Genomic DNA, 10,000 nt, shown 5'->3' with positions numbered 1-10,000 from the left:
TGTGTGTGTGTGTGTGTGTGTGTGCGTGCGTGTGCGCGCGCGGTGGGACGGAGTTTCGCTCTTGCTGCCCAGGCTGGAGTGCAATGGCGCGATCTCGGCTCACTGCAACCTCCGCTTGCCAGGTTCCAGCGATTCTCCTGCGTCTGCCTCCCGAGTAGCTGGGATTACAGGCCTGCGCCCCCATGCCCGGCTAATTTTGTATTTTTAGTAGAGACGGGGTTTCTTCATGTGGGTCAGGCTGGCCTCGAACTCCCGACCTCAGGTGATCCACCCGCCTCGGCCTTCCAAAATGCTGGGATGACGGGCATGAGCCACCGTGCCCGGCCTTAGCCGTTTATTTTAAAGTCGAGGAGCTTATCAGGGAAATACGAGAAGTTTGGACATCACAGGTGACAGAGAGAAAGGTCTGCAAATGGCCCTTCCATCCAAGTGGGGACCCGGCCTCGATCTCCCGAAATCATGCACCCAGTGGGGAAGCCCGGCAAGGCCCGTCTGTGTAGATTCCTCTCGGCCTCTCTAAGCACGCACTTCTCACTTTGGTGGAAGGGGCAGGGCCCTCTCTGGGACGGGGGAATCTGACAGACAAAGAGACAGACGTAGAAAAAGAGAGATCGACAGACAGAGACAGAGAGAAACGGACAGAAAGAGCGAGAGAGCGAGAGAGCGAGAGCGAGAGCGAGAGAGAGAGAGAAACAGACTAGACAGGGAGGGGGAGAGAGGGAGAGAGACAGACAGAGACAGACAGACAGGCAAAAAAGAGAGTAAGACAGAAGACAGACACAGTGAGTGAGAGACACAGGTAGAGAGAGAGAGAGAGAGAGAGAGAGAGAGAGAGAGACAGAGAGACAGAGAGAAAGAGAGGGACAGGCAGACAGATAAAGAGAGTGACAGAGAAAGACATAGACGGACAGTGAGAGACAGAGAGAAAGAGACAGAGAGAGAGAGAGAGAGAGAGAGAGAGAGAGAGAGAGAGAGGCAGACAGACAGACAGGCAAAGAAAGAGAGTAAGACAGAAGACAGACACAGTGAGAGAGACAGGAAAGACAGAAACGGACAGAGAGAGACAGAGAGGAACAGACAGAAAGAGAGAGGGTCCTAGCCCAATAGCGATACAGTGCCATTTCTTTCATTTCCTCTTTCTTTCCTTCTTTCTTTCTTTCTTTCTTTCTTTCTTTCTTTCTTTCTTTCTTCTTTTTTTATTTTTTTATTTTTTTGAGACGGAGTCTTGCTCTGTCACCCAGGCTGGAGTGCAGTGGCGCGATCGCAGCTCCCTGCAACCTCCGCCTCCCGGGTTCACACCATTCTCCGGCCTCAACCTCCCGAGTAGCTGGGACTACAGGCGCCGGCCACTACACCCAGATAATTCGTTTGTTTTTTTTGGAGAGACGGGGTTTCACCATGTTAGCCAGGATGGTCTCGATCTCCTGACCTGGCGATCCGCCCGCCTCAGCCTCCCAAAGTACTAGGATGACAGACGTGAGCCACTGCGTTCAGTCTACAGTGCCGTATCTCAGAAATCACTCACAGGAACAGACACTTACAGGTCATGTGTAGAGTTTCTTTTTTTGTTTTGTTTTGTTTTGTTTTGTTTTGTTCCGTTTTGTTTTGTTTTGCACGAGGAGGTGGCGGGATGGAGTTTCGCTCTTGCGTCCCAGGATGGAGTGAAATGGCAGAGGGGACTCAGGGAGTCAACCTATGGCAGAGATGGCACGTCATTCAGAGCGTAACGTCCACAGCGAAAGGTGGTAGGGCCGGCACTTTTAAAGGCTGAAATCCCGGCGGCTCAGGCCTGTCGTCCTCGCACTTTGGGAGGCCCAGGAGAACGGATCACTTGAGGTCAGGAGTTCGAGACCAGTGCGGCCAACATGGAGAAACCCCGTCTCTACTCAAAATACAAAAATTAGCCGGATGTGGTGGTGTGCGCCTGTAATCCCAGCCACTGAAGAAGAATCACTGGAATCCGGGAGGCAGAGGTTGCAGTGAGCCGAGGGAGTGCCACTGCACCCCCGCCTGGGTGACAGACTGAGAGAGACTCAGTCCCTCCCTACCAAAAAAGAAAGAAAGAAAGAAAGAAAGAAAGAAAGAAAGAAAGAAAGAAAGAAAGAAAAAAAAAAAAAAAAAAGAAAAAAGAAAAAAAAAACACAGGGACCGCCACCGGGCGCAGTGGCTCACACATGTAATCCCAGCACTTTGGGAGGCCGAGGTGGGCGGATCACCTGAGGTCAGGAGTTCAAGAGCAGCCTGGCCCACATGGTGAAACTCCGTCTCTACTAACATAGAAACATCTTCGGAGCATGATGGTGGGTGCCTGTAATCCCAGCTGCTCAGGAGGCTGAGACGGGAGAATCGCTTGAACCTGGGAGACGGTGGTTGCAGTGAGCCGAATCGCACCACCGCACTCCAGGCTGGGTGGCTGAGTGAGACTCTGTCTTAAAACAACAACAACAACAGCAGCAAAAAAAAAATAGCAAACGCACAAAAAAAGAACAGGCCAAAATACTCCATTGTCACTGAACGTTCCGCCACCAGACCGGAAACCCCCTGACTCAGGTCAAGGAGGTGGTGTTTCCTTCTCTCTGTCTCTGTCTCTGTCTCTCTCTCTCTCTCTCTCTCTCTCTCTCTCTCTCTCTCTCTCCCTCCCCCCCCCCAACTTTTATGTCTTGTTCAAGCAGACATGTGCAAGATTGTTACACAAGTAAACTTCTGACTGGGGGGTTCAGTGTGCAGATGATTTCATCACCCGGATAACTCAGCGCAGTACCCGACAGTTTTCGTGGTTTGGTTTTTTGTTTTGTTTTGTTTTGTTTTGTTTTTCCCTGAAGATGTCTCTCCTTCCACACCTCCTCCCTCAAGTAGGCTCCCGCCTCCCTGGTCCCCCTCGTTCTGCCCACGAGTTCTCATTATTTAGTTCCCAGTTATAGATGAGAACACGCGGTCTTTAGCTGATCGTTGCTTTCATCTTCGGCGGTGGCGGTGAAAGAGGCATGACACGAAATCGACCCTTAGGACGCTCCCCTCCGTCCACACCCCACACCCCCTCCCCACACACACCCTCATTCCTGCCCCCCCTCCTCAAACCCAAGACAGGAAGAAAGGCAGATATTAAAGTCAGAGGTCAGCCTCCAAGACGGTGGAGGCAAGGGATCTGAAAGGGTGAGCAAGCGATAGGGGTCGGGGGATGTCGTGGCCGAGCTAGCAAAAATAGGGGACCGACTTTCCAGCCCCAGCACACCCCCAATCCTCAACCGCAGCTAGCCTCTGGGTGGGGTTGCGCCTGTAAAAGCTTCTGAATGGAGAGAAGCCCAAGGCTATGGAAGGCATCAGCTCCAAGTCCGGGAAGGGAACAGGGCTTTGTGCATTGGAATGGGGCTTTAGAAGGCGGTGCTGCGGTTTCCAAAGCGACACGCCTCGCCTCGCCTCGCCTCGCCTCGCCCCGCCCCGCCTCGCCCAGAGCGAAACTCCGTCTCAAAAAAATAATAATAATTTTAAGATAATAATAATACTAAAAAATAAATAAATAAATAAATAAATAAATAAGAAATAAATAGTTAGTACAGCGGTCGTGGTCGTGAATCATTCCCCGGAGTCCAGGCGCAGTGGCTCACGCCCGTCACGCGAGCACTTTGGGACGCCGGGGCAGAAGGGTTGCAACAACATGATGAGACCCTGTCTGTGCAAAAACAGTTGAAAAGGAAGGCCGGGCGCGGCGGCTGACGCCTGCCGTCCCAGCACTTTGGGAGGCCGGGGAGGGAGAATCACCTGAGGTCGGGAGTTGGAGACCAGCCTGACCAACATGGAGAAGCCCCGTCTCTAGTAAAAATACAAAATCAACCAGACGTGGTGGTGCATACCTGCAACCCGAGCTACTACTCGGGAGGCAGACTCAGGAGAATCTCTTGAACCCGGGAGGCAGAAGTTGCGGTGAGCCGAGATCCGCGCCATTGCACTCCAGTCTGGGCAACAAGAGCGAAACTCTGTCTCGGGAAAAAGAAAAATAAAACAATAAAAATTGAAAATCATCTGGGCACAGTGGCGCATGCCCCGTGGTCCCAGGCACTACACTCTGGAGGCTGAGGTGGAAGGATCGCTTGAGTCCAGGAGCGTCCACACTGCAGTGAGTTTGGTTTTGATGGCACCACTGCCAGGGTGACAGAGTGAGACGCCGTCTGTAAATCAGTCAAGCAATCAATCAGATCACTGCAAGGAGCTCTCTATGTCTTACTTTCAATAGGTGTCTCTTCAGGCCAAGCAGGCATGGTGCCTCACGCCAGTAATCCCAGCACTTTGGGAGGCCGAGGTGGGATGAAAGAAGGAAGGAAGGAAGGAAGGAAGGAAGGAAGGAAGGAAGGAAGGAAGGAAGGAAGGACAGACAGAACAAAAAGTTTTACAACCCTTTTTTTCATAGTGTCAGGAATTTACAGATAATACAAGTAGTTTAGGTCAGGGGCCGATGTTATTAGTATTACTTTTTTTTTTTTTTTTTTAACTCCTACGGCCTGGTGGTGGTGCCAAGGTTGTCTGGCTATTTATCTGACTTTTGTTTGTTTCTAACGTTTTGCTTTCTCTCTTTCCTCCTGTCTTGTGAACTAGGCAAGGTGGGGGGAGGAGGGCAGCAGGAGCAGTAGAGGTCTCCTTCCTCATCCCCCACTTTGAGAATTTTCACTAATTAGTGGGCGGGTTCCCTTTCATTTTTACTTTTTGGGTCTTTTAGCGAGACAGAGTGATAGCGTTTTATGTAATACACTTGTGTGGAAGTTTTCTGACGAGCCATGGTAGCTACAAAACCTTTTATCATTGGAAGGAGCAAGTGTAATACACAGGGGCGCAGCAAGCAAGTAAGTTTCTTTTTTTTTTTTTTTTTTGAGACCGAGTCTCGCTCTGTCACCCAGGCTGGAGTGCTGTGGCCGGATCTCAGCTCACTGCAAGCTCCGCCTCCCGGGTTCACGCCATTCTCCTGCCTCAGCCTCCTGAGTAGCTGGGACTACAGGCGCCCGCCACCTCACCCGGCTAGTTTTTTTGTATTTTTTAGTAGAGACAGGGTTTCACCGTGTTAGCCAGGATGGTCTCGATCTCCTGACCTCGTGATCCGCCCGTCTCGGCCTCCCAAAGTGCTGGGATGACAGGCTTGAGCCACCGCGCCCGGCCAGCAAGTTTCTATTACAAGTAATACACTTACAGTGAGGGTTTTACATTTTCTACAGCTGGAAACTCTTTTCTAAATGAAGACCTAGGATCAAACCTGTGTTAAACCTGAACAGGCACATGTACTAACTTTGTCATGTCTTAAGCAGGTTAGTTTTTAACTGGGCCTTAAAACCTTTTTTTAGCAAGTAAAACAGTATTTTTTAATCAGAGAAGTTTTTACGAGCCCGACGCTTGAACTTGCGGCGTCTGTTTGGGGAAAGAGTTGGTTAAAGTCATGTTATCTTGAGGCATTAACCCTTCTGCTTCTCCAGGCCATTGGTCTCTTACGTTAGCCCTTCTATCAACATAACATGAAGAAACATCTAGGCTGCCAGCAATGTTTTCAGCCTACTGAGGAAATAGGTTTTTTTCTGTTTTTTTATTTTTATTTTTTAAATTTTTGGCTAAAGGAGGAGGTTCTGGTAACTTCTGGTTTATATGTTTAAAGAATGACTGAAAGACCTTGCGATCGTTGCTGGGCTGGACGGGTCTGGGTTTCCTAAGCAGTACGTGTACAGTGGGGACACCTTACATAGGTGTTTCTTCTAGCATGGTTATGGGTGGGGGGTGGGGTGGGGTGGTAACAACAACAAAGCAATGTATAGCATATTCATATCCAGCAAGGACGAAAGAGGTCCTCACCTGGGAAAAAGGTTGAATACAGCGACAGAACAATAGGAAAACAGTTAGTATTCTAGGAAAACTATCTGTCTTAAGATTTTTAACTACATTGACTTGCTTGATGAGTCCTCAAGCTTCGGCCGTGCATAGACTAGTCAGCTGCCGGTGTGTGACTAGAGCAGGGCTTGTGGTCCTCAGCAGCAGCTTGGAGCTTGGTCTCGTCTCAGGATCAGCCGGGCTGGATGATCTGCGCCCTGTTAGCCGGTCCACTTGTCCTGAGCTGTCGGTGTTAGCTGACTGTGGTGGATCCAAGACGCAACACCTGCAACTTTAACAGCAGTGGGAGTGGACAAGGTTACAGTATAGGGCTCATCCTATATGGGTTGTAGAAAAATTAGGTTTTACTTTAAACAGAGTCCCTAGATTTAAATGGGTGTCAGGCTTATAGGCATTATTTTTCTTTATTTAATTATGAACACTTCGTATGGCTATTTTGAAAGGCTGCATTTGCCTTTTAAAGGTTAATTTCTTTAGTTTCCGGAGGTCACCTTTTATTTGACCTACGATTTGCGGGTGGCCAACTGAACACAATCTTACAGGGCAGATACCTAGTTTGTTTGGTAGGGGTGCACCTGACTCGGAGGAGGACCGTAGGCAAAAACCTGATTTTATCTTAAGTGAATTTCCTGGCATATATCTATATATCTATCTATATCTATATCTATATCTGTATCTGTGTGTGTGTGTGTGTGTGTGTGTGTGTGTGTGTGTGTGTGTGTGTATATATATACATCTATCTATCTATCTATCTATCTATCTATCTATCTATATCTATATGGCAACCCTTTTTTTTTCGTTTTGTTTTTTGGTCGCCAGTAGCTGCTCGCTCGAGTGTCCAGTTCATGCGTTCCACCTTTTGTTGAACTTTGTGGCCGATAGGCTGCGTGTAACCTCTGTTGTATTGTTAACAGTCTTGTTAAATCTTGCACTATTCCAGCTACAGCTACAAATGCTGGCCTATTGTCTGACTTTAAAATCAGAGGTAGTCTTAAACCTGGGGATAATGTCTTTTAACAGTACTTTAGTCACTTCTTGTACTTTTTCTGTCCTGGTGGGGAAAACTGTAACTTACCCTGAAAAGGTGCAAACAAGCACTAGCCTCCAGCAGGGGGCAGTCCTGTAAAGTCTATAAGCAAGTTTTCACAAGGTATGGCTCTTTTTCCTGTTTCAGTTTCTTAGAGGAGGAGTTCCCCCCTCCCCCCATCCCCACCCCCACTCCGCCCCTTTGTCACTGTATCTAGTGGCTGAGCCTTCAGTGAGAAATTGGAATCCAGATACGGCAGAGTCTTGCTGTTTGTAACTTCTAATGTGACCATGGGCTCCTGGGAGCCTAATGAGAAGGTGCCTAGTCTGCCCTAGTCTTTACATTCTTCAGCTCCCGTCAGCCTGATCAGATGAGTGTCTGGTTCCTCCAAGGTGCAGCAGCCCTTGGCCGATGGCCTCTTTGTCTTGCGGCCTTGGCCATTTCCTGTATTGCCTTCTGAACATTTACCCTTCTAGAGTCTTTTTTTTTTTTTTCCATCTCGCACATTAATCTCTCTCTAGCCTTGTCCGGCTCTGGAATCCTTGCCTAACTTGACTTCGGTCATGTCTACATCCACGTCCGCGGCCTCTCACAATGCTGCTTCCCCCCCCCGCGTTCTCACGCTCCTACGGCCAGCTGGTGGGGCCCGAGAAACGGCACGGGCCCTGCCCCCGCCCACGCACTGCTGTCTGTCTCTCCTGTTTTCTTTTGATTCTCTATCTTTACACTTGCTTTTAGTCTTTCTTTTTCTTTTGCTCTTTTCCCTCTTTTCTAGAGTTTAACAGGCTCTTTTCTTTATACACTTGGAGGGTGAAACAGGCATACCGAGAGTCAGCGTAAATGTTTACAGTCTTACCCTCACCGAGTTCTAAGGCCCGGATTAAAGCAATGAGCCCAGCTTAACGACAGCGTCCAGGGTTACCACCGCATATTCTGCACATCTCTCCCCTCGTGGGTTGGTGAAGCTGTTCCCGTCCACGCATAGCTCCTAGTGTACTGATGCCCAAGGCTGGTCCCGGAGGTCAGATCTGCTAGAGTACACTGGAGTCCAACACCTCTACACAGTCATGCTCGACAGGGCTCTAGCTGTCGGGAGCAAGGCGGTGGGTTCAGGGTGTTCCCAGTTTAGTAGCTCAATGGTTGAAAAGGGCTGATAGATGAAAGTCTGTTGCCCACCCCCCTCCCCCCGGGATGTGGGCCTGGTCATTATAATAGACAGGTCCTCGTATCTCCCTGAGAGGCATTTACAGAGCTCGAGTAAGACCAGATCTGAGATGGCCCACTTGACTATCTCGACTTCTTTCCTTGGCCTCTGGAGGCTCCGATCCTTCCCTTCGAGGTGAGACCTGGGGCGTGTCAGCTCCTGAATCTCATTTCTGAGGGGGTTGTTGGCCTCGGTGAAGCGGGGTAGGCTGGGAAACATGGAGAAAGAATCTGTGTTATCTCTCGTGGCTCCCGTAAAAACTGGCTTCTCTTGCCGTTTCCTGGGACTCCCTTTTTAAAAAAACTCTGTGTCTGCCGGCGAAGCCGCTCTTACTTTTACTTTTGGCTATTTTGCACAAAGTTGTTAAACAGGGCTAAATTAACGCTGGCTTTGTCTATAATCTATTTCGCCGTGAGTCCATATAAAGGAATTTGATCTAGGTACACAGGCTGTCCTCCGACCCCGTCACCACCTGAACTACACGGCCAATTGTTCTCTGCCTGTAGTTCCTTCCGTGGGCCATCCAACAGCAGAAGAGGGCAATTCTAATTCACCCAGAGTTCGTGACCTCTAGGGGGTTAACTGAACTCTATAATCTCCTGCAAAACCTTTTGTAAGGTTCTGTAACATGCATTTTAGTAGGGTAAGTTGTGACGACTTGATGACTTTCCTTTTATTTTTCTTTTTGAAACGTTTTTAAGAGGGCTCCTAGCAGAGTGGGCTTACTTTGTGTCTGACCTATGTTTCTCTCGAGACGAAACAACATTCACCCTACGAGAAGGAAAGGGTAAAAGGTCACTCAGTCACGTAATTCACACTAAATCAAAATGAAAGCTAAAACCAAAGTGTCGTTAAGGGCACACCTGTTCGTCAAGCAATTTAAGCCAAACCAAAATCAGGAGCAAGACCAAAGTGGCAATCAAGGCAGGCCTGTTTATCAAGCAATTCAAGTCAAGTCAAAATCGAAACCGAAACCAAAGTATCAACCAATGAATTCAAGTCAAGTCAGAAACCAAAACCAAAGTGCCGGTAGAGGCACGCCGTGGGTGATCAGGCCACGCTTCCACTCAAACGGAGTGGGGGAAGTTCCAAAGAGCAGTCTCAGCAAGTTTCAGATGTCCGGACTGAAAGTGCCAGTTCCTTCCCAGTGTCCAGCCACTGTGCGGATCCTCCACGGGGGCGTGCTGTGCACTGCTCTTTGGAGGCGAGGCATCGCACCGGGGCAGATGCCTACCCGGCAGCACTCTGAGGATCCGCATCGCTCAAGCTGGCCAGAGTCCCCCGCAGGGATGCTCTACAGGGCAGGCATAAGCCGCCTAAGGGGCTGCCTCGACCCTCCGTGCATCACCAGCTCGCTTCCCGGTGAGGGAACCCAGAAATGTAGCAGGACAAGCCGCAGACAAAACTCCTGAGACACCGGATTAAAGAAGGAAGAGGTTTTTCATTCGGCCGGGAGCGTCGGCAGACTCGCATCTTAGGAGCCGAGCTCCCCGAAAAAGACTTTTTTAAAGGCTTACAACCTCAAGGGTTGCACGTGAAAGGGTCGTGACAAATCGAGCAAGCGTGGGAAACGTGACTGGGGGCTACCTGCATCAGCTAACAGAACAAAAAGTTTTACAAGGAATTCACAGATAACAGAAGTAGTTCAGGTCGGGGGTCGATGTTATTATTATTACTTCCTCTTTTTCTTTTTTTTTTCCTTTTTTTTTTCTTTCTTTCTTTCTTTCTTTCTTTCTTTCTTTCTTTCTTTCTTTCTTTCTTTCTTTCTTTCTTTGTTTTTTTAAATCTCCTAGGGCCGTGTGGTGGCACCAAGGGTGTCTGGCCATTTATCTTGCTTTCGTTCCTTTCTAACTTTCTGCTTTCTGTCTTTCCTCTTGTCTTGTGAACTAGGCGAGGTGCGGGGAGGA

This window comes from Macaca mulatta, chromosome 10, assembly GCF_049350105.2.
Source record: "Macaca mulatta isolate MMU2019108-1 chromosome 10, T2T-MMU8v2.0, whole genome shotgun sequence".
Lineage (NCBI taxonomy): Eukaryota > Metazoa > Chordata > Mammalia > Primates > Cercopithecidae > Macaca > Macaca mulatta.
The sequence above is the reverse complement of the archived record's forward strand: the minus strand, read 5'-3'. Positions refer to the sequence as shown.